Raw genomic sequence first — 25,524 nt, 5'->3', positions numbered from 1 at the left:
ATGTAAGAGGAGAACTCAAATTGCAGGCTATATTCCAACATGAATAAGAGGATTGATGCAAAATTCATTTAGCCTAATATGATTACTTAAAGAAATAATAGCATATGGGATCAAATTCCAAATTATGACTTCATATGTGCATATTCAGAGAGTGGAGAACAATTATACATCAAAACTCTTTAATTTAAGAAATATGGGAGCTAGGTTTTAAGGTTTGTTCTTCTATCATATGTTGTGTCCCTAATGTGATGAAGTGAGTTCATTTCTGGTCTTAATAGTATTATGTAGCACTTGGGAACAATGATGATGCCTAAGAATGATTGATGTACTAGAAGCCAAGATAGAGAGAATTTTCATAGCCACAATGACCTTCCCCTTGGTGCTATGGTAGACAGGGAGGAAGCTGGCCAAGACACTGCAGAACACCAGCATGCTGAAAGCCAGGAACTTGGCTTCATTGAATGTGTCAGGCTCATTCCTGGACAAAAAAGCCATGAGGTAACTCCCTATAGCCAGTGTCCCCAGGTATCCCAGGATGCAGTAGAAGGCAATAGCTGAGACTTTGTTTCAAATGATGATGGTGTGTCCATTTTCTGAAAGGACATCTTTGTCAATAAATGGAGGAGAGGTTTCCAGCCAGATTACAGAGAGAACAACTTTCAGCAGGGTGCATATAGGAATGATGAAATAAGGGGCCCTTCACCAGAGTAGGTCATTTCCTGCCGTCTCGCGACCATTGCCAGCAGTCTTTTGAGGGGGTATCTTTGTGGATCTCCGTGGGCCTCCCTAGCTCTCTGCTTCCTCCCCTTCTCACCTTCTCATGTGGTCTTCGTTTACCATGGTCTCCTATTCCTTGTTCTCCCTCTCTTTTCTTGATCCAGCTAGGATCTCCCACTCTTTCCCTCGACTGTCGCCCTTCATTGTTCCCACTCATGACCAGGCTATTCATGTAGATCTTGTCCATTTCTCCGTGTCTTTTTTTGGGGTCCCGTTTTCCAGGTAGCCTCACTGGTGATGTGAGTAGCAGTCTAGTCATCCTTGTTCCACATCTAGCATCTTCCTATGAGTGAGTACATACCATATTTGTCTTTCTGAGTCTGGGTTACCTCACTCAGGATGATTTTTTCTAGATCCATCCATTTGCCTGCAAACCGTGTGATGTCGTTGTTTTTCTCTGCTGAGTAGTATTCCATTGTGTATATGTGCCACAATTTATTTATCCATTCTTCAGTTGAAGGGCATCTAGGTTGTTTCCAGGTTTTGGCTGTGGTGATGGGATGGCCAGACACCCAAATAGTGGTGCCATAAACCCCATCCAAGGACTGAGGAATCTGAAGGCAGACATCCACGGCTGGGCCCCTGGTGGAGCACTGGGAGTCTAATTAGTGAGTAAGAAGAGGATTTATATGAGCGAGAATTGTTGAAGCCAAGGTTGGATAAAGCACCGGGACAAATAACCAAATGAATGGAAGCACAGGATCTATGAACCAAAGGCTGAGGGGCCCCCAACTGGATCAGGCCACCTGAACGGGTGAGACAGTCAGTTGGCTTGATCTGTTTGGGAGGCAGCTGTGCATTGGTGCCAGGTCCTGGGCTCGTTGCATGAGTTGGCTGTTTGAATCCTGGGACTTATGCAGGGACACTTGGCTCGGTCTGGGAGGGGGGAATGGACCTGCCTGGACTGAGTCTACCAGGTCAACCCCGGTCCTCGGGGGAGACCTTGATCTGGAGGAGGTGGGAATGGGGGGTGGGCTGGGGGGAGGGGTGGGCGAGAGGGGGAGAACAGGGGATTCTGTGGCTATTATGTTGAACTGAATGGTGTTGTAAAATAATAATAATAATAATAATAATAATAATAATAATAATAATAATAAAAAGAAATAAGGGGCCCTTGCAATCAGCAGCCACCTCCTTATTCTCCCTGGAGTAGTGATCTTGAAGGCTTTAAGTACAGTCAGAGTTTTTCCCATCACAGTGGAAAGAGCCACAGTGATCAGAAGTCCAAATATGTTCTTCTGTAGGATACAGGTGACTGTGCTAGGATGGCCAATGTAAAGCAAGGGACAGAGAAAACAGAGGAGGAGAGTGATGAGCAGGACATAACTGAGATGCCGGTTATTGGCCTTGACTATAGGAGTGTCTCTGTGTTTCAGAAACACCCCAAGAACAACAGCTGTGAGTGAGGAGAAGCCCAGGGACATGATGCTGAATATCTTCCCCAAGGGTCTTCATAGGCCAGAAATGTCACAGTCTTATGTTGGCAGTGGCTCTTCTCAGTATTTGCATAGTGTGTTTCTGGACACTTCATGCACTGTTCCACATCTGGCAGAAATGCAGGTGGTTATGAATGCATACTCAGGTTCCCCCTTTTATTCTAAGTCACTTACCTGCTCGAGAACATTGCAATGATATCTGAACCACCTTGCTTTTTTTCAGATACAAATACAGAAGGATTAAACACAATTTGCCTTCTACTTCATGCTGACAGATATTAAGCAACACCCATGCTTTCTCTGTTGTTACTCCTATGGTATCCTCTCCTGGAGTGACATTGCTGTATCTGTTTTACAAGTCACTAGAGCACTGGCATACATCACATGAACCTAATTTCACTCTGTCATTGCCTCTTCATTAATACATCTCCATTCTTAAGAGGGCACGAGAGTTCAGTGCAATAGAGAGGATGTCCTTTGAAATCCTTGGAAATCTTATATGATGTTCTCTTGTATTCCAAATGCATCTACATTCATAATTCCATGGTGTTCTCTAAGTTTGTTCCTTCTATGAAGGAGCGCGAATGAGTTAAAATACTTAAATTCTTGCAGCCTTGAACCACTTCATCAGTGACACTGTTCTCATAACTCTGTATAGCAGTATCTCTGCATTGCAGAGATACATTGCAAAGATACTACTCATGTATTCTTATGTCTTTATAGTCAAGTGTTTGAACTCTCTGTTCCTGATATCTTATCAATTTACTCTTGGCTTATGATATATGCTTATGGATTTTCTGCTATATTTTCAATGTCTTAATAATGTCCATATTTCTATACACTTTTAATTTTTGATATATATATATTTAATCTCTTTATATCATCACATTACCATTCACACTCCCTATCTAATATATTCTTATCATGATTTTGCACTCCCCCAACTCCTCTCAGATTCTCCCCATCTCCATGTCCACCCAATTGCACACCCTGTCTTTCTCTCTTTTTTAAAAAAAGATAAAACAAAATCACAACAAACCAAACAAAACAACAATTAAATACTCACTCTGTCACACATGCACACACAAACCCCAAAAGCATAAAACACAAAGTTGGAAATCAAAGTATAAAGGAAAAGTCCATTAAGGCCAGAAGAAAATAGAGGAAAAATCTCTATTCATCTCCATATTTTGGCCCACAATTATGGCAGCTTTAATGGAGGCCAGACTGGTCCTAGGGACCCCAGGATTCCCAACAGCTCCAGGCTGCCCTATCTCCCCTGGGCTCCATATTCCAGCCCACAACTTCAGCAGAAGACTTCTGCTTCACCAATGGCCAGGTTGGTTCTAGGGACCCTAGCATTCCCTTCACTCACATCCATTATCCAGCAAACAGCTCTGGCAGTTCCTAGGAACCACAGGTCAGGCTCTGCCACTGCTGCCTAACACTCTTTAAAGCATGTCCTGCAGCCCAAGACTGTACTCCCTCCTCTGGGCTCCATAATCCAGCCCACACCTTAGGCAGAAGACTTCTGTTTTACCTCAGGCCAGGCTGGTTCTGGAGTCCCAAGGTAAGACACTGCCCACTGCTAGCCAACACTCACCAAAGCTACCCCAGCAGCCCCCACTGCACACCATCTGTATCCCCTATCCCAGCCTGCAACCTCTGCAGAAAACTTCTGCCTTATTGGAGCCTATGCAATACTAGGAATCCCAGATAGTAAGCAGATACCCAGAACACAAGAGGCCACTTAGGTTATTGGAACACAGAGGCCAGATTGATATTCAAATCCCACAGGTCTTGCAGGCCACAAAACCCCACTGGAGATACCCTATAAACTGCCTAGTCAACAGAATCCCTGGCCACTTAGGCCAGAAGACCAAAGAGGAAACAGAATCCAATCCAAGAAACAAAACACCCATTCAACAGACAGTCAGGAATTAACATCTAAAGATGTATAATGAGTGCAAACCTAGATGCCTAAATGCCAGTGTAAGAATACAATCAACAACAGAAAGGGCAATATGGCACCACCGAGCCCAGCTACCCTATAACAGAAAGACCTGAACATTCCAACAGTGCTGAAGTACAAGAAAGCAACCTTAAAAACAACTTTATGAAGATGATAGAGGGAATGAAAAAGTCCCTTGACGAAATTGAGGAAAAGAAAATAAAAAAACTGGAGGAAATTGATAAATTCTTTAAAGAATGTCAAAGAAGACAGGAAAATACAAACAAGCAGGTGACAGAAACTACTTAAGACCTGAAAATGGAAGAGAAGCAATAAAGAAAACACAGATGGAGGAAATTCTGGAAATCAAAAATCTGGGTAAGTGAACAGGAACTACACATGCAAGCATCACCAACAGAATTCAAGAGAGGGAAGAGAGAATTTCAAGTGATGAAGATACAATACAAGAAATATATTCCTTGGTCAAAGGAAATGTTAAATCTAAAAATTCCTAACATAAAACATCCAGGAAATTTAGGAATCTATGTAAACACCAAACCAAGAATAATAATAATAGAAGAAGAATACCAGCTTAAATGGTTAGAAAATAAATTCAAGAAATTCTTAGAAGAAAATTTTCCTAACCTAAGGAAGGACATGTCTATACAGGTACAAGAAGCCTACAGAACACCAAAGAGATTGGACCAGAAAAAATATCTCCAAGCTATATAATTATCAAACCCTAAACATACAGAACAATGTTCTAATACAACTATTAGAAGCCCAAAAAGAAAAAAAAAACAAGTAACATATAAAGGCCCACCCATTAGAATACACCCAACTTCTTAATGGAGACTCTGAAAACCAGAAGAGTCAGGAGAGACGTTATGTAGAGTCTAAGAGAACACTGATGCCAGCCCAGACCACTATATCCAGCGAAACTCCCAATCAGCTTAGATGGAGAAAACCAGATATTTCATGACAAAGTCACAATTAAATAATATCTACCCACAAATCCAGCCCTAGAGAAGGTATAGGAAGCAAAACTCCAACCAAAACTCCAAGGAGGTTAACTACATCCACTACATTATGTCAATAGATAATCTCATACCAACAAAAAAAAAAAAAGAACAGAAACACACAGACACACACAGACACAGACACACACACACACACACACACACACACACACACACACTCTAAACCCACCACCACTATGAAAACAGGAATTAACAATCATTGATCATTAATATGTTTAATATTAATGGACTCAATTTCCCAAGAAAAAGACATAGGTAAGAGAATGAATATGAAAACAGAATCTATTGTTTTGCTGCACACAAGAAACACACCAAACCCCAAATATAGACATTAACTCTGAGTAAAATGTTGGAAAAAGGTGTCTACATAAAAAGTGGAGAGATCTAATACCAGCAACTTTACAGTTCATTGAAAGCTTTAGAACAAAAAGAAGCAAGAACACCCAAGAAGAGAAGATGGCAAAAATAATCAAATTGCAGGCTGAAATCAAGAAAATAGAAACTAAGAGAAGAATACAGAGATTCAATGTAACACAGAGTTGGTTTTTGAGAAAATCAACAAAATAGATATACTGCCATCCAAACTAATTAAAAGGCAGAGAGGTAATACCCAAATTAACAAAATCAGAAATGACAAGGGGAGGGCATAACAACAGACACCAAGGAAATTCAAAGAATCACTAGGTCATACTGTACTCAAAAAAAAATTGGAAAATCTAAGAGACATGGAAAATTTTTCTGGATAGATGCAACTTAGTAAAATTAAATCAAGATCACATAAGAAAAGGAAGAAACAAGTGCTAGAGAGGAACACAGAAATCCACAGAGATACCCCCACAATAGACTGCTGGCAATGGTCGAGAGACAGTCTGAACTGACCTACTCTGGTGATGGGATGGCCAAACACCCTAATAGTCATGCTAGAAACCCCATCCAACAACTGAGGGATCTGGATGCAGAGATCCATGGCTACTCCATAGGTGGAGCACCAGCAGTCTAATTAGTGAGAAAGAGGAGGGTTTGTATGAGCGAGAATTGTTGAAACCAAGTTTGGATAAAGCACAGGGACAAATAGCCAAATGAATGGAAACACATGAACTATGAACCAAAGGCTGAGGGGCCCCCAACTGGATCAGGCCCTCTGAATAGGTGAGACAGTTGATTGGCTTGATCTGTTTGGTAGGCATCTAGGCAGTGGTACCAGGTCCTGGGCTCATTGCATGAGTTAGCTGTTTGAAACCTGGGACTTATACAGGGATGCTTGGCTCAGTCTGGGAGTAGAGGACAGGACCTGCCTGGACTAAGTCTACCAGGTCAATCTCAGTGCTCAGGGGAGGCTTTGCCCTGGAGGAGTTGGGAATGGGGGGTAGGCTGGGGGGAAGGGGAGGGTGCAGGAGGTGGGAGAACAAGGGAATCCATGTCTGATATGTAGAACTGAATGGTATTGTAAAATAAAATAAAATGAAAAACAAAGACCAGATAAACAATTTAAATAATCTATAACCTTTAAGGAAATAGAAGTAGTCATTAAAACTCTCCCAAGCAAAAAAAAAAAAAAAAAAAAAAAAAAAGCACAGTGCCAGACATTGAAGAAGAGCTTATACCAACATACCTCACATTATACCACAAATTAGAAACAGAAGGAAAATTGCTAAATTCATTTTCTGAGATCATGGTCACTCTGATACCCAAAACATGAAAAGAGTCAAGAAAGAAAGAGAATAACAGACCAATTTTCCTTTTGAATTCAGGTGAAAATACAATAAAATTCTTGCAAATAGAATCCAAGAACATATCAAAAGGATCATCAATCACAATCAAGTAGGCTTCATCTCAGAGATTAAGCGATCTTTCTACATATGCAAATCAATAAATATAATTACCATATAAACAAACTGAAAGAAAGAAAATTGTATATGATTATCTCATTGGATCCTGAAAAGTCCTTTGGCAAAATCCAACACCCTTCATAAGAAAAGTCTGGGAGAGATTAGGGATACAAGGAGCAAACTTAATCTTCACAAAGGCAATTTACATCAAGTCTGTAGCCAACATCAAAGTAAATGGAGAGAAATTCATGAAATTCCACTAATTTCAGGAATAAGACAAAGTTGTGTACTTCCTCTGTAACTACTCAGTATAGTACTTGAAGTTCTAGCTAGAGCAATAAGACAACTGAAGGAGATAAAGGGCATACAAATTGAAAAGAAAGAATTGGAAGTATCAGTATTTGCAGATGATATGACAGTATACGTAATTGATGCCAAAATTCTGCAGGGACCTCCTCGAGCTGATAAACCCTTTAGGATTGTGGCTGGGAACAAGTTTCATTAAAAAATTCAGTAGCTCTCCTCTTTACAAATTACAAAGTGTTTGAGAAAGAAATCAGGGAAACAACACCCTTCACTATCGCCATAAACTATATAAAATCTTTTGGGGAAACACTAACCCAGCAAGTGAAAGACTTGCATAACATGAAATTCAAGTGTTTGAAGAAAAAAATGAAGACTATCTAAGAAGATGGAAAGATTTCTTATGCTCATGGTTCAGTAGGTTCAACATAGGAAAACACAGCCATTTTACCAAAAGCAATCCATGTCAAAATTGCAACACAATCTCAGTCTTTACAGAGTTGAAAAGATAAGACTCAATTTCATATGGCAAAGCAAAAGACCGGGATAGGTAAAACAATCTTGTACAATAAAAGAACTGCTGGAGGTATCACCATCCCTGATTTAAAAGTGCACTACAGAAGTATAGTAGTAAACCCCATAAAGTATTGGCATAAAAACAGATAGGTTGATCAATGGAATTTAATGGAAGACCCAGACATAAATGCACACTCCTATGGATACCTTAATTTTGATAAAGAAGCCAGAGAGGCACAATGGAAAAAGAAAACATCGTTCACAAATGGTACTTATTTCACTGGATGTCAGCATGTGAAAGAACACAAATAGATTTGTAGTCATCATCCTGCATAGAACTCAAATGAATCAGACCTCAACATAAAAGCAGACTCACTGTAAAAGAAAACAATTTCACTGAACTTAACAGAAGAGAAAGTTGGGAGTATCCTTGAAGCCACTGGCACAGGAGGTGACTTCTTGAACAGAGAACCCATACCACAAGCCCTAAGATAAATAACTAATATATGGGACCTCATAAAACTGAAACGCTACTCTAAGGCAAAGATACCATATATAGGAGAAAATGGCAGTCTACAGATGGGAAAAGGTTTTCACCAACTCTACATCAAACAGAGGGCAAATATCCAAATGATATGAAGAACTAAAGAAACTAGACATCAACAAACCAAATAGGCAAATGAAAAGATGAGGTCTGAAAGTAAACAGAGAATTCTCAATAGAGGAAACCAAAATGGCTGAGAAACATCCAAAAAATGTTTAACATTCTTAGCCATCATGGAAATGCAAATCAAAAAGATTTCGAGATTCCATCTTACACCAGTCAGAATGGCTCTGATCAATCACACAAGTGCCTACTTATGCTAGTGAAGACACAGAGCAAGGAGAACACACTTCCATGCTGGTGGGAGTGAAAATTTGTACAGCCACTATAAAATCAATATAGTGATTCTTCAGAAAATTGGGAACTGACCTACCTCAAGACCCAGATATACCACTCTTGGGCATAAACCCAAAGGATCCTCCATCCTCCCATAAAGAAACTTGCTCAACCCTGATCACAACAGTGTTGTTCATAATAGCTAGACACTGGAAACCCTCTCTCTATATATATCTTAACCAAAGACTGAATAAAGAAAATGTGGCACATTTACACAACGTAGTATTATTCCTCTGTTAGAAAAAAAATGACATCATGAAATTTGTTGGTAAATGGACAGAACTAGGAAAAAAACCCATACTTTGTGTGGTAATCCAGAACCAGAAAGACAAACATGATATGTACTCACCAATAAGTGGACATTAGCTGTTAAGGATAATCACACTACAATCCCCAGACAAGCAGAGGCTAAGTAACAAGAAGAGTTCTAGAGGTGACAAATGGATCTTCCTGGGAAAGGGAAATGTAATTGATTTTTGTGGGTGTTCTGAGGGCAGGTGGAGATGAGAATGGGAGGGATGAGGTGTAGAGTGGGGGACACAGGAAGAGAGTAGGAGGAGAGACTATTGGAATAGGTGGATATATAGGGAAGTATGTGGAAATCTGGTACAGTGGAGACTTTCTTGAAGCTATGAGGTTAACCCTTGAGAGGATACCTAGTAATGTAGGATATGGAGTGTGGGGCGTTTACGCACCAACCCCACAGCTCCCCAGAGTTTTCTTGAGTGTGAGCAGCAGGAAATATTAGATAGAAGGATTTATTGCGGAGAATCTTGTGGAGATAAACAGATAGAAAATAAAGGATAGCCTCGAGAAGGCCTGGAACCTTTTCCAATGAGCCCTGTCTCTGGTCCAGGGTTTTATAGAGACGCCAAGGGGTGCAGCAGCACAGGAAAGTGCAGACCATCTCAGACACCTGCATTCAGGCCCGTGGTCCTAATCATCCTCTTTGCGGACCTGCTGGGTAAAGCCACGAGGAACCCGAAAACAGGCTCCCACAATGGAGCCTAAAAAAACCATCTTATTTCATCAGGCTAGGCTCTCTTTGTTGGGAATTGGACACCAATCAGCAACCAAACTTTTCACGCACAACCTGCCCTGCCAACAAGCTGTGCTGGGGTAATGGTGACTCAAAGCTTATGGAATGGCCAATCAGTGACTGATCTGTCTTGAGGCTCAAGTCATGAGAAACAACCCATAGTTGACACTGGCTGGATGGCCAGGAACATGAAGCTGAATTCTCAGAGTCTTAGAAGAGAACCACACACTACTTAAAAGAAAAAAGAAATAAGGAAACAAAGAAAAAAGTCAATGAAATGATTTCTAATCATATTCTGATATCATCATTGATTGGTGCCTAGCCCAGTTATCATCAGGAAGACCTACTCCAGCAGCTTATGAGATGCAGAGACCCATAGCTAAACTTTATAGGAAGTTTGGTAAACTACACAGAAGAGGAGGAGGAAGGATTGTAGGAGCCAGAGAGGTTGAAGTCACTAGGAGAAAATGGCCCAAAGAATCACATAAACAGGACTCACCATGGCTCACAGAGACTGAAACAGCAATCAGAGATCCTCCATGGGTCTGTGCTAGGCCTTCGAATACATGCTGTGTTTTTTTAGCTTGGGATTTTTGTGAGACTCATAACAGTTGGAAGTGGAGGTATCTTTTGCCTGCACATGGGACTCTTTTGTCCTACTGGATTGTCTGGTCCAGCCATGATATGAGAGTTTATGCTAAATCTTATGTTATGCATCTTGTTATGTCAAGTTCAGTTCATATCACCCAGAAGCCTGTCATTTTTGGAAGGAAACTGAAAAACAGTGGATCTGTGGAAGAAGGGGAGTTTGAGTGGGTGGGTGGAGGGAAGGGTAGGAAGGCTGTGCTCAAGATGTATTGTATTTTTAGAGTTATCCTAAAATTTAAATAAAGTTAAAAATAAAGCTATGATAGGCTCACAAGACTATGGGTGTAAGGGAGTAAACTCCGGTGGTTTGAATGAAAATGTCCCCCCTTACATCACATATTTGTATGACTTGCCCCCAGTTAGTGGAGCTATTTGAAAATAGGATTAGGAGATCTGGACCTTTTGAGACAGCGCTGTTGCTGTAGAAAGGTTTTAAGGTTCTTGTCATTCACAGCGTGTCTCCCTGTCTCCTACTTGTGGATCAGTATGTAAAGTCTCAATTGTTCCTGTTGTCATGCTGTCTTAGTTAAATTTCTACTGTTGTGACGAGATATCATAACCAAGACAACAAATAAAAGAAAGAATTTAACCTGCAGGCTCACAGTTCCAGATGGAGAACATGGCAAGCTGCAGGATGGAAGGATGGAGCTGGAAAAATAGCTGAGAGCTAACATCTGATCTATAGGCATGATGAGAGAGAGAGAGAGAGAGAGAGAGAGAGAGAGAGAGAGAGAGAGAGAGAGAGGAGGGAGGGAGGGAGGGAGGGAGGGAGGGAGGGAGGGAGGGAGGGAGGGAGGGAGGGAGAGAGAGAGAGAGAGAGAGAGAGAGAGAGAGAGAGAGAGAGAGAGAGAGAGAGAATTGGGAATGAAATGAAGCAGGCTTTAAAGCACCATTTCCACCCTCAATAACAGACCTCCTTAAATAAGGCCACATTTCTTAATACTTCCCGAACAGTTTCACAACTGTAGACCAAGTATTCAAACGTATGAACCTATGGGGGCCATTCTCACTTAACCTACCACACATGCTTCTCTTCTGCCCTCATGGACTCTTAACAGTCTTAAATAGTTAGCTAATTAAATATCTTCTTTCATAAGTTGCTTGGTCATGGTGCCTTTTCATAGAAGTAGAAAAGAAACCAAGACAAAGTTTATTATGAAATGAATTATACAGCACTGGTGTGGGAAGAGTGATTTTCTGTAGGCAGTTATGCTCACATTGGTTCAAGAATACAAAGCAGGTATGAATTTTAAATCAAGAATGTGTTATTTCAGTGGGAAAATGAATTTCAATGTGTTGTTTTCTAACAGTTGGAAGGAAGAGGATTGTCTTTACAGATGTGAATTGATTGCACTTCACTTACAGATATTTTTCCTTTGCTTGGACATTGCAGATGTGGAGAGCTGTGATGTTTTCTGCATGATTGACATGTACCGGTCTCATTGGAAATCTCATTCTCTGGGCATTGTTTCCAGTCATAGCAACAGGCAGCCTCCCCCTCTCAGTGGGTTTTCCTGAATCCAGGATGACATCTCTCACTGCATACAGACTGAGGAATCTTAGAATAATAAAATGAATGTTAGCAAAGGGTAATGTTTTATGGAACCTCCAGTAGAATGTTTTTGAATATAGAATTATTAATTTATTTATGCTAATATTTCTAAATGCAGATAGTTGAACTTTTTATTGCTAAGGTGAGTCATTCAGAGGCCCATGTAGTAAAAGCTTGACCCTAATAACATCACTGTCTTGAAAAATTGTTGAAAGATTATGAGATGAGGCATAAAAGTAAGAATTTAGGTCCTTGTTAGCATGTCTTGGTGAAACTACAAACCTATTGTCTCTTGACTCCTGGATAGAAAGGAAAATAATTTTTTTCTTTCATGGTAAGTATTCATCTTGTCTTCCACGGTAGTGGTTCATCTTAGAATCACCGTGGAAACCAATCTAAGAGAACTACTGTGAAAGGTTTTCTACATTAGGTTACTGCTGTGTGATGTCCTGTATGTTGTGAATATATGTTGCTATGATTGATTGATAAATAAAACACTGATTGGCCAGTAGCCAGGCAGGAAGTATAGGAGAGGTGGGACAAACAGAGAAGAGCAGCTGGGAGGTGGCAGCCAAGGAGAGATGCCAGCCTGCTGTCCAGGGAGCAACATGTAAAGGCAAAAGGTAAAGCCACAGAACACATGGCAACATATAGATTAACAGAAATGGGCTGAGTTCAGTGTAAGAGCTAGTCAATGGTAGGCCTGAGCTAATGGTCCAGGAGTTTAATTAATGTAAGTTTCTGAGGGATTATTTTATAAGTGGTTTCAGGGACCATGGTGCTAGGCAGGACTGGAGAAAACTCCAGCTACAGGTTAAATGAGGTAAAAAAACTCTCTAAAGTGGGTGACCTCAAGTTATTTATTGGTCCTGGTCCCTAATGAATGTAGGAAGAAAGGATGATAACAGTGGCATTCAGCTATCTCTGCATCCTGACGGTTGATGCAATGTGAACAGCTATCTCTACCACCTAAAAATATGACTTCCTGCAGTGAGTTAATATACCTTCAAACTGTGACCCAAGGAAAACCTCCTTTAATGCAAAGAGCAAAACAAACAAGTAACACATTTAAATATTTCCATCATGCTTTTCTGTCTTGACAGGGGCCTAGAAGTAAAAGGCCAACTGACCATTGACTGAAACCTTTCAAGATGGGTCCAAAATAAATCTTTTGTCAGATGATCTATGACAATGATGAAAGTCATCCTGAAAGAGATACAGTATATAGTATATTAAATAAATGGTCAGATTGGAAAATAAATACTTCATTCAGAAAAATTATATATGAAGACAGTCCTCTATATCGGTGGTCATTATGTGTTTATAAATTGGTCCTGTGTGGGCAGGAAAGGGTCATAACACACAGAAATACATTTTTTTGAAATGTACATACAGGTCAAAATAATGGAGTAAGATGAAACTCACCTCTGTTAATCCTGTGGCCCACTGTATCAAGTGAGAAGATAAGGACAATTTCTGGCCCTCTGGATCATTTGGAGAAAATGTTCCTACTTTTGCATTTATCCCTAGACCTTTTGGGAAATTCCAAAAATTAAGAATGTCATATTCTGCATGTGATTTTCTTTTCCAATCCAGGACCACCTGGTCTCCAGCATGATTGATGAGTTTAGTGTTCTTTAGAAAAGGGCTCAGCTGGAAGAGATGCATGCTCTTACGTTAGTTACATAAACTCCAGAGATGTGCAACAGAGGCAGAATTAGGCAGCATCTCCTGATTTTAACCCCTATTGTGAAAAGCGCCTTTAACATAGGTATCACTCATATCAATCAAATTATACCCAAGGATATTGAAAACATCATTATGGTTCTAAAATATTCCAATCAGTTCTATTAGAAATCTTAGAACCAAGCACTCCTAAGTCATATATGCACATGGAGAAAACTCCCACCTTCTTTCAAAATATATTCATACCTGGGCCTGAGAGATGTCTCTGAGGTTAAGAGCACCAACTGCTCTTAGAGAGGACTGGGGTTCAATTCCCAGAACCCACATGGCAGCTCACAACTGTCTGTAACTCCAGTGCCAGGGGACCTGACCCCCTCACCCAGATATCCGGGTTTGATTTTATTAATAAGAACTTTTAAGATTCCTGCTACACAGTCAAAACACTAATATTCATAAAACAAAATAAATAAAATAAAAAAGAGTATTTAATCACATCAATTAAGTTTTGAAAATATTTAGATTTTCACTATGTGAAATGAATGATTTTATGAGTGTTCATTTATGTAACATAAGCATTTTAGAAATATCCATGTCCATTATGACAATTCTCTGTCTGTCTTTTCTGCTGTGTGAAATCTCTGGGGTTAATGGACTTTTATTATTGAAAAATATTGTATGACCCTTTGCAATACAACTACATATGGAAGATAAGCAGACTCCTCCTTGCACAGTCTCTGTCATAGATTTTGACAAAATAATCTAAACTATGCATTGTCTAGTTTTAGCGCATTTATAAACCCTTAGAGTGGCATGTTGCTAATGTTATAATACTACAGAGTTCCCTTACCTGCCATGGGAAGAATACCATCTCTTTTCCTTTTTCAGGAGTTTGAAATTGTACTTGGTTGAGAGTCATCTCATGTAGACTGCGGGCCACAGCATACACTGCATTGTACACATTGTAACTCTCTTCACTCATGGCCATATCAAACCTGTTCCCTGGCAAAAATCCCAAGGAGGCAAACACAGACAGTTATGCACAATTTTACAGTCTTCCCTCAAAAAGGAGCAATTGAAGAATGAAAGCTACAATTATGAAGATAAATGTCTTGTGGGTATTTGTAAGGATTGGCTGTCTGGATAAAATCTGTAAAATTAATGATCTTCTCCTTATGGTGTGAAAAATAAGGGTCCCATGCAATGTGTCTAACAGGAAAAAGTTATCAAATTTGAAATGATCCAAGTGTGAGTTCAGGACCCAGACTTTCCATGTAAGTAACTTCAGCTTTATATTTACTATTAAAATCAACAGAGAATCAGTGTCCCCATAAATAATAATCACATTTGCTGATGATTCTAGGATTTGCACCTGATTTTTCCAGGGTGTGGTCAGAAATGAACCTCTGATAGCTAGAATTATTTCCACAAATGCTATGCAGACTGCCTTTTCTCCAGCTCACTTCTAAAATCTGACAGAATCTGGGCACCTTTGTCATCATCTATGATGAACAGCCCAACCCAGTTCCAGTGGAAATTAATCATCAATGATACAATGCCAAGTGTCAGATATGTGTCCTTAGGGGCCACCTGGTACAGGGAAGAAAACCTTTGTTCACTCAGGGTAGCATCAAAAGGCCCAAAAATAAGCTGTAGGGAGAAACAATCAGAAAGAAGAAAATTGTCATAAAAATCAACTCAATTGCACAGCAATGGTTTGAATGATTTAGGGCAATCCTGATTTGAAGTTCAAATCTCTCTTCCTATGGGTTTATGAGAACATACAGTGATGTTCTTCTGTCAGCTCAGCAGCTGCACATGAATCTACTGATACTTTAATTACTGTCTTCAGCCCCACAGCCCCATAGTCACAGCCACTCAGGCTGTAGCTTTGAGGGACTTCCAGTCCCCGGGTCTGGGTACATGGTGGTTGTTCTACGTAAGTTTAAACTAAAATGTTATCATTTTATTTAATAACAAAGACTCAAAAATCAGATGTGAGAGTAAAATCTGTTAAATTAGAGAGACTGAGAAACATCCATCTGACCTTCCTGTTTCACTGGAGATGTAGCAATAGACATGTCTCTCCATTTGTCCCAAAGCAAAACAAAGCACGAAATTCTGCATCATTCCCTACCCCTTCCTGTGATGTCTCTTTGTCTATATTCCTGATTCATCTGAATGCTCTATGGCTAATTCTATTCAACTAGTTGCAGGCTGAGATCCCTGAACCAGGGTTGATTTTACTTAATTAATGTACAGATACTACAGTGTGATTGAGGTCCTGCAGAGATATAGACAATATTCAGAGGTTTAATAGTGGTGTGTCGGCTCCAGCCTTCCTTCTCCTTCTCTCTCTTCTAAGCTACAAAAATATAGATGTGTCATCAACTATGTCAGCTTTATTTCCCTATCCATGAAGAGTTACTCAAGCTTGCCCTCTTTCCCTCACAGACAGCTGAAATGTTACCAAGCTGAGCCGACATCATGTCCTATTCCTGTGGTAATCTGTCCACTTTCATCTCTGGTTTTATTTTTTTAAATTCTTATATACTTATATGGAATGTCTGTTTTCTATTGTGTTTCTCTGTTTCTTTGAGGTTTAAAGTTTTTCATTATAGAGTATATTGACTTCTTTGTTCAGATTTATTACTAGATAATTTTTGAGACTCTTGTGAATGGGAATATGTTTATGAATTTCTTCTCTGTGCATTCGTTATTGATGAATTGGAAAGATATTCATTTGAGCAGTCGATTTTCTTTCTGCCAAAATTGCTGAATCAGTTGATGATTTCTAGATTATTTTCTGTAGAACTTTTGGCATCACAAATATGGGCAGTTTGACTTCTTTTTCTCTCTGTGTCCTCTCTGACTTCCTTCTCTTGCCTATTGATCCAGGTAGTACCCTAACCACAGTTTTGTAAAGGAGTGGGGAGAGTGGGCATCTCTGTCCTCTTCCTGGCTTCAGTGGTGTTGCTTCTTGCTTTTTGCCATGTGAGATCAGGTTGTCCGTGGGTTTTGTTCCATGATGCGATGGTAAAATTTGCTTTGGGTCTTTTGCAGAACAATAAAATAAAATGCAGATGGTATTCCTCCCCTAGTGAACACTACAGCAGCTTCTCTGTAGATCATTGTGCACAGATGGTGAGAGGGTTCCTATTCTGAAAACCACTCAACTTTAACTAAATATCACCTTGCATCCAGTTTCCTGTACCTTGAGGAAGATTATTGTGTCTCACCACAACTTTTAATAATAATCTAATCTCTGATACCCTGTAATTCTTCTTTAGAAATTGGTTGGTTTTTGAAGTAATCAAATAAGAATAGGTTAACTGTGGATGGGCTTCATATTATTTGGTTTCTTTAATAAATTACAGCCTGTGTCATGGCTTAGATAAAGAATAAAGTGTTGTAACAACAATGCAAGGGTGTCTAAGATTGTCTGTAGTGGATTCCAAAAGACAATTCTTTCTCCATCCATTTCAGAGGATAAAAGACACAGTGAAACCTTTTTATCCTCAGTGTTCCAGGATCATGAGGTCTATCCATCTTTTGTAAGAAGATACAAATTTTTAATTCTGTGCTACAATCATGCTGGAAAAAGAATATGTGTAAATATTTGGGTGAGTTTTGTAATTTTAAGAATGACGTGCCTTTATACAATTCCTTCAGTATAATATGGGGTATTTGTTGTTGTTGTTGTATTCCTGTTTGGAGTCTGAAATTATCTGTTTAAGTTTAGCTCTCAGAACTCCATAATGTGTTCTATGTTCAGTCATATGTATCCTAAAACCAAGTTCATTTATCAGTGTGAGAAGACAAATGTGACTAGCTCCTTGATATCACATGCTCATTTACATACATAAATGAATAGTAACTGTGGTTATATAAGGCTTCAAAGATATCAAGAAAGCAAGCAATTTTATCATAGAAAGATTGATAGTTTCATGATATACACACATATTTTAGGGGTTGTGTATTTTTGTGTTTGATTTTATTCTTTTATTAGAAAATTTAAATGTATATAATGATAAATTAAAATCAAACTCATCAAGATAGAAATGAAAGTACCCCTCTACAGGCTAGATATGGTAACAACTGGTAAGGCAGGATATGCCTTATCTGCAGCAGTGGCATAAATGTTCTATTGGTAACCAACTACTTTCTTATTGGATTCAAGGTGTGCTCAGTAGACAGAAATGCATGCCTGGTGATAGAATCTGGTCAAGATCCCCAAGGGCAAATCACTCCTATTAGTTATCTAAGTGAACATAGTATCAAACAGTCCTCTAAATTCATATCTCCACATTTCCTGCTTAGTGCATCTCTAGACATCATTAGCGAAGCACATTTGTGCAGTGGAGAGTCGCTAACACAGATGCCCAGAAGTCATCAGAGTGCAGAGAGTGAGTGTCAGTAGAATGGTCAGTCACATTTGGAAAAATATATCAACCCACTGACATAGGCTCAGGGACCACCATGACAGAAGATAAGAACAGGTTTTCAAGAATCAGAGGTTATGGACCACCTCATCAAAGCAATATCTTCTGTACAAAATAGGATTGCTGTACTCATGAATTAATACAAACTCTGTTTGCCAGAACAAAGCCTGTAGATGAGCAATGCATTTAACCAAGAATGGAGATGGGAGCGGCTCCTTAATCCCCATGGCTGGGAAGCTACTGAACTGTGACAGCCTCCAGAAGGAGAATCAGGTTTTATTAAAGGTATGGCACCTGCTAGATCAACCATGTTATAGTAAATGACCACATATCCAGTAGTATATGGGCAACATATATGGCATAGTAGCTTACATAAAATACAGAGGATAAAATGCTGGAGGTGAGGTAAGGGCTGGATCTGGGAGGACTTGGTGGTGAGTATGATGTAAATATGAGAGATTATATATTCAAAAAGTTAATCAAAATATTGTATAAACAGCAAAACCCACAGGACACCACAGCATACAAAATAACATTATTAAATAGAAAGAGAAGTCCATTTGGAGAAAAATTTAAACCTCAATTCCAAGAGAACACAATCAGTAATTTTGAATTTTCCAAAAAAGATGATATACTAGTCTATTCATCCATATTTTGATTTTCATATAAGGCATAGTTTCTATTTAATAATATGTAACTATAGGATTCATTTCTGCCAGAGATAATTTTCTTATTCGTGAAGTCCTTTAAAGTTTCAAGTCATCATGGTATCCCTTTTCCTGATCTCCCACTCCCTCCCTGCTCCAGCTGGACCCTCCCATTTCCCTTTGTTCTCACCCCTCATTCCTTGCCCTCAGCCACTGCCCCCACCCTCAGCCGCCTCATGCAGATCCCACCCACTTCTCCTGTGCTGGACAATCCATGTGTCCCTCCCTGTCAGCTAGCCTCTCCAGCTGTGGGCTGCAGTCTGCCATCCCTTGCCCTACATCATGGGAATGGGTAGAGGCAGGGTGCCGGGGAAGCTCTCAGGAATCCACAGGGATGACCACAGCTTGGACTTCTGGCAGTGATGCAGTGGGTGCCTGGACTGGTCTACTTCAGTGACCGGTCTAGTGAATATCCTAACAGTGATAATAGGACCTTTTCCCAGGGACTAATTGAGGCAGATGCAGGATTCCACAGCCAGGCACCAGGCTGAGCCCCGGGATTCCAGTCGGGTGGAGAGAGGAGGGATTCAGCGGATGGGGGTGGACAGTGAGATCATGATGGGAAGACATGCAGAGATGACTGTTCATATTGGTGGAGACCCATGAATTGTGGACTAGTGGCTTTGGAGCCCCCATGGGACTAGAGTAGGCCCTCTGGATATGGGGGAAAGTTGTTTAGCTTGAACTCTTTGGGGGACACCCGGGAGGGGGACTGGGTATTGGTCCCTGGTGCATGGTCAGGCTTTTGGGAGCCCAGTGCTTGCTTTGTGGCACCTTGCGCAGCCTTGGTGAGGCCGGGAGTGGCTTGGACCTGCCTCAGCTGGGTGTGCCAGGCTCTGCTGACTCTCCATGGAGACTTTGATTTGGAGGATGTGGGGATAAGCAGTGGCTTGGGAGGGAGGGTCGGGGTGGGAGGAGGGAGGAGGTGGGACCTGTGGATGGTATGTAGGGTTAGTAGAAAATTTCTTAATAAAAAATGGGAAAAATAATTAAATTAAATGTGAAATGGAGACTGTGGTTTCCTTAATTTTTAAGTAAAAATTCTAATATAACTATTATGTAGTTTAAAACACTTTCCTTTATGACAGGAATTAGAATTGTCAGAACAGAAATTCTACAAATACAACCACATAAAAGAAATTAAGGCCTAGATGAAAAGACATATAAATGTCCAAACACTCTAATTTTTCTCAAATAAAAAAATTCAGTAAGTGTTATATGAACACAAGCATTCAGATGCTGTGACTGTTTGTCTGATAGCCAAGATGTTAATTAGTGGGTAGCGTGTCCAATATGGACATGTTGGACAAAGTTATTCATGTCTCAAACAAGAAAGAATGAAAAGACACAGTATTTTATCATGCTACTTAAAATGACACTTAGAACTTATGAATGACTTGTATCTGGGATTTTCCAATAAATATCTTCAGACTATTGTTTGCAATGAGTGCTGACACCGTGGATACTGGAATATTGAGTAGTTATATTCTAGGGACTGGAGAAGCAGCTGATGGAGTGATGAAATAATCACGTTCCCTTTGTTTCCCCAACTATAATCATTTGCTAGTTCTAGCGTGGCTTCTAAACTGCCATATTACCTGATCAACTTCTGTTTTTAGTAACAACAGCAGATGTACTAAAAACTTATATCACAGCCAGCAAGATGTCTCACTGGCAAGAGATACAGACAGACCTGAGGCTCTGAGACCAACTCCAGGATCCCACAGTGACAGGAAAGGATAGATTCTGAGAACTACCCTCTGACTTCCACACTCACACTTTAAGTGTCTGTGTTTACACACAAATGCATGTGTGCACGTACAAACACATATACACACAAATTAAAAATTAATAAAAAATTTAAAACTAATACCATATTAAGAGTGTGATTTCTTAGTTTTGCAAAAATCACCTACCAGAAAAATTGTCATGTTAAATGATCAAATGTTAACAACAAAAACAACTTGGCATAATTGGGAAAAGAACCTGAATTCTCATTATTTTCTTTTTTACATAACACTCTAGTTTAATCAGAAAAGAAAATTTGATTGTGACGGGAAAAATTAAAATTATTGTTATTTCCACTGGATGAAACTATAGTGGTTAGAAAGTCCAACATTTTTAACTGAACAGTGAATGATGAGCTGAGCAGGTCTGTATGACTTTCAGCAACCTAGGAGATCAACTGCTCTTGAATTCCAGTTGTCTCTCCCCAGATTCCCTTCCTCAAACCCATTTCTCTTCTTCCTGCCCACCTGACACCCCATTCCTGTCCCCCACCCACATTCCACCCATAAATTCTATTCTATTTCTCCCCCTGAAAGATTCATGCATTTTCTGAGAGCTTTCTTCTATACCTAACCTCTCTGGGTCTATGGATTATAGGTTGGTTATCATTTATCTAATGGCTAATACCCACACATAAGTGAATACATTCCATATTTATCATGCTGGGCATAGATTATCACACTCAAGGTGTTTCTTTTTTCTTATTATATGCATTTGCCTGTAATTTCATGATGGCTTTCGTGAACCCACAGAGATCCCTCTGCCTCTGCCTTATGAGTGCTGGGATTAAAGTCATACACCACCATTGCCCAGCTGATGATGTCATTTTTGAAACAGCAGAGTAACACTCCATTGTGTAAATTTACCACATATTCTCTCATATGAAACACATACACACATATGACTTGAACTCAGAAGGCAGCTGCTTGTACTGAGTAAGAAAATCAATAGGAAATGAGTGACAAGTGTGGGTAATAAAGGAGAAATCATCAGTAAAGTACACGGGTACACACGTATGAAAACGCAACACTAAATCCCATTGTGTTATGCACTAATTTAAAACTAACAATAATTAGTAGAAAGGAAGCATTATTCTTGATTGCTGTGATCAATACAGATTCAGTTTTGAAACATGAATTTTCTCATTTTCATATGAACATCTACTCCCATCACATCTCTCTATATCCACATCTTACACAGTCTTAGGCAGCTCACCACAGAACTAGGGGGCCATGCATGTGTTAAATGTTGATTTTTAAATATTCCACAAGATCCAGAGAACACCAGCCCTGTGTACCTCATCTCCAGGACTAAATAACATCTCTACCCTCCACACCAAGTAATTGCTCTATGTTTGTGCTGTTTGCTCTGTAGTTCATATCATCTAAAGGTGTTTCCTCAGCCCACACTCATCAATGAGCTTTCCCACTGTCAATACATACTCTAGAATGCAGCCACAATTATATGAGCATGACAATGGAATAAGAACAGCTTACACGTTGAACACAGGCTTTATTCCCAGTTACTAAAGGGTTCTAAGCTACTAGACACAGCGCTGCTTTGGAGTCACTACTGGGTTTTGAGATAAGCATGAGCAAATTGATAAAAAAGGATTAAGTTGAAGGAATAGGTCATCAGAAGGAACTGACTTCAGAGAAGGAGGTCATGTTTTATAACCAAATACTCAACTTAGTTTCTCATGGATAATGATAGCCTGGGCATTTCTGTACACAATATAAGCCAAGGAATTTGTGGATTTCATCTGATTATTGGAGCATCAGAAAATGGAGAGCAGATATACTGGTTGGATATTTGGTCTCTGTGACGGACATAGCATGGACCATACTGCTCATGATCTATGAATGGTGGATGCCATACACATGAGAGTGAGTCTTTCTTATTTGCACTTGGGAATAGAACACACAGTGTGTCCACATGGACTCTGATTGTCATGGGTCATTTCAGTTCTTTTCCTTCACATCTATCCGTCCATCTTCTTATCCATTCTGCTGAGATCATTTCTAAAGGTGTTCAAACAAATAACTCATTGTCACTGTCCTGGGACCAATCTGCCCAACATTGTTTTCTCCCATGAGCCTCAATACCCAGGGGTATGAGTTGATGTCATAGGACCTAAGGCTGAGATGTCCTCAGATTGTTTTCCAACCCATGATTTACCTCTGCTGTGGACATCAGCTGTAGAGCCCTAGGTCAGAGAATGCTGGACATTTCTCCAGGGTCATGGAGACTCTTGGAAAGCAAGGCATCTCATCCATGTAAGTATTTTCTTCAGAGGGCAGCAGACATAAAAACCGATGTGTATACATGGTTATCCATTTGATAAGCTGATATGCACCGACAGATCACACAACTGGCTTAGAGATTTGGAGACAGGACATGATGCTCACTCTGCATTTCTTCTTCTGGCTCCTGAACATCCCCCTCCTCATGTCCCACCTCACTCACCCCAAGTGCTTTTGGAGAATGAAGCAGAATGAAGACAAGCATGGAGAGGTGGTGACAGGTTGTGTTTTTTACCTTATTGCTGTGCAGAGCAGTGAAGTGCAGGTGGACTTGAAAGAGTTTGCCCTGGATGTGCTGTAAGTGTGTTTTCGTTTTTCATGTAAATGTCAAGATATATAATGCATAATAGGTGTGTGAATGGGCAGAGCAATGCTGGGAGCTTCTGTCCTTTTCTCCCAATCTTATCTCCAAGATCTGATGCAAAATACGTTTTGATTTTTAATAATCACTATTTTCATACGATCAAGGTGTGAGTCTTTAAATTTTTTCCCAATTAGCCTCCATTTACAAGGCAGAAAGCCAAGTGAAAACAGCATTCATTACTTTGTTCTATCATAGGCAGCCTTCCTTTTTACAGGTGCCATTGTGAGGTAGCCAGTGGTGTCCTAAGACAAGAAACTTCAGACTACTACAATGAGTTCAGTAGTCACAAGGTGCATTCAAGTCTCTTCCAGAGTCTGCTAATGTCACATGTATCAGTGTGTGACATTAGCTTCTTGCTAACTATTCTTGTATCTTAAATGAACCCATTTCTATTCATCTATAATTTGCCACGTGGCTCGTGGCTTACCCGTATCTTAACATCTTCTCATGGCGGAAGCTGGCAGTGTCTCTCTGCCTCAGCCTTCCACTTGCCAGAATTCTCATCTGCTTGTCCTGCTTATACTTCCTGCCTGGCTACTGGCCAATCAGCATTCTATTTATACAGAGCGTTATCCACAGCACTTTCCTTTTCTTTTATTTTTTTTTAAAAAGGAAGTTTTTAACTTTCACATAGTAAAATTACATATAAAAAAACAGTTATCTAGCAAGAATTACAATTACAATATCTAGTCTATTTGTATTTGGCAAAATTAAAGAAGACACAAAATTAAACTTGTATCAATATCCTATCTATCCTATATTTGTGAGTCTAAGGTTTCATATCTAACTTATCTTTTATCATGACTGAGGAGATTATAACTATCTAGTCTTCAACTCCAGCAAAGGCCTCAGAAGGATATAATATCTGAGAAACAGAAGAAGGGCACAAGCAACTTTTGGGAGTCTTGTGACAGTAGACAGAGACAGCTGGCAGCCCGCATAGTCACCTAATGTTTTTCTGTAAATTTGGGGCATCTGTTTTCAGTCCACAGGCCTAGAGTCTCTCAGTCACTTTTCTCTGTGTGCTGTAGAATGTCTGGCAGTTTCCTCTGTGAAGCAGGACCCTGAAGGACAATTTTGCCATGCAAATCTCTGTGGTCACCTTCCTATGGGTCCTGTGTGTCCATTTGATCAAGCTTCCTTGGCTCCCAACACTGGAGGCACTAGGTGAACGTATTGGGGGATGGACACTAGTCATAGTAACAGGTCCTGCAAGGCCTGGAGATGGCACTAATGAATTTGGTGAGTGCAGTGTTCTGTTTGATGGAGGTCTTGGCTGGCCATGATCTACACTTGTATCTTTCCTTGCAATATTGTCCAACATGATAGTACTTGAACAATCAATATCTGGAAGAGATGGAAGGGTGTAAGACCCTCCCACTGGCGCGCTCAGATCAATCATGGGTGAATTATAAGCTTTTCCATCGTATCCTGCTGCACTTGTGATTGTGGGACTGGAAGGAATGGAGGAAGAGCTGCTGGCAGTTGTGGGCGGAGCCTGTCCACTGCTGATCTGCCACTGTTTTATGGCCTGTTGAGCCAAAAAAGCCATCTGCAGGGGGTTGGGTTTTATTATCTGTCGTGGCACATTCTGGTTTGGTGGATATCTCAGCTGTTGAGGATAAGGAGGGAGAACTGGTCCATTGGGTTTAGGACTGTGGTTCTGGAAGTTTATTAAACATGGTGGGGGATGCTGTTGCTGCATATGCTGGAGTCGTAACTGAGCTAGGCTGATCTGTGTTGGGAACTTGGATAACTGGTTGGAAGGTAAACCACCTGGTGGCTGGGAACTCTGTTCCATGATAGGATTCTGCTTAGGAATTTGTGGCTGGCTCTCTTTATCTTCGATTACTAAAGAACCCAAGTTGATAATATTTTGGGCCCAGAAACTAGGATCACAGTGAAACTGGATGGTATTGTTGGTCACAGGAGAAGCATCACACCTTCCACGAAGAAGGTGCCATAACCGATATGTAATCAGCCGCTTGCTGTAAAGCAATGCTGTACTGCTGCCACTGGAAACTGCCCATTTAGAAAAATGCATGACGTGCTCTAACTGCTTGGAAAGCCCAGCCACTTCCTGCTGTTGTTGCATAAGTTTCATTCTATGGTCCTTTGCAAGACTCTCAAGCTGGTGCAGCAGGACTTTCCCTTTCTTGTTTATCTCCACCATCAACGTAAAGATGGCAACTTTAATATCCTGTTC

General features: G+C 40.2%; 1 pseudogene; it reads right to left on the bottom strand.

The window, feature by feature from the left end:
* Positions 1-200: 200 nt before the first annotated feature.
* LOC143274266 (vomeronasal type-2 receptor 116-like) lies at positions 201-25,491 on the bottom strand (annotated as a pseudogene).
* Positions 25,492-25,524: the final 33 nt, after the last annotated feature.

This window comes from Peromyscus maniculatus, chromosome 1, assembly GCF_049852395.1.
Source record: "Peromyscus maniculatus bairdii isolate BWxNUB_F1_BW_parent chromosome 1, HU_Pman_BW_mat_3.1, whole genome shotgun sequence".
Lineage (NCBI taxonomy): Eukaryota > Metazoa > Chordata > Mammalia > Rodentia > Cricetidae > Peromyscus > Peromyscus maniculatus.
The sequence above is the reverse complement of the archived record's forward strand: the minus strand, read 5'-3'. Positions and strand labels throughout refer to the sequence as shown.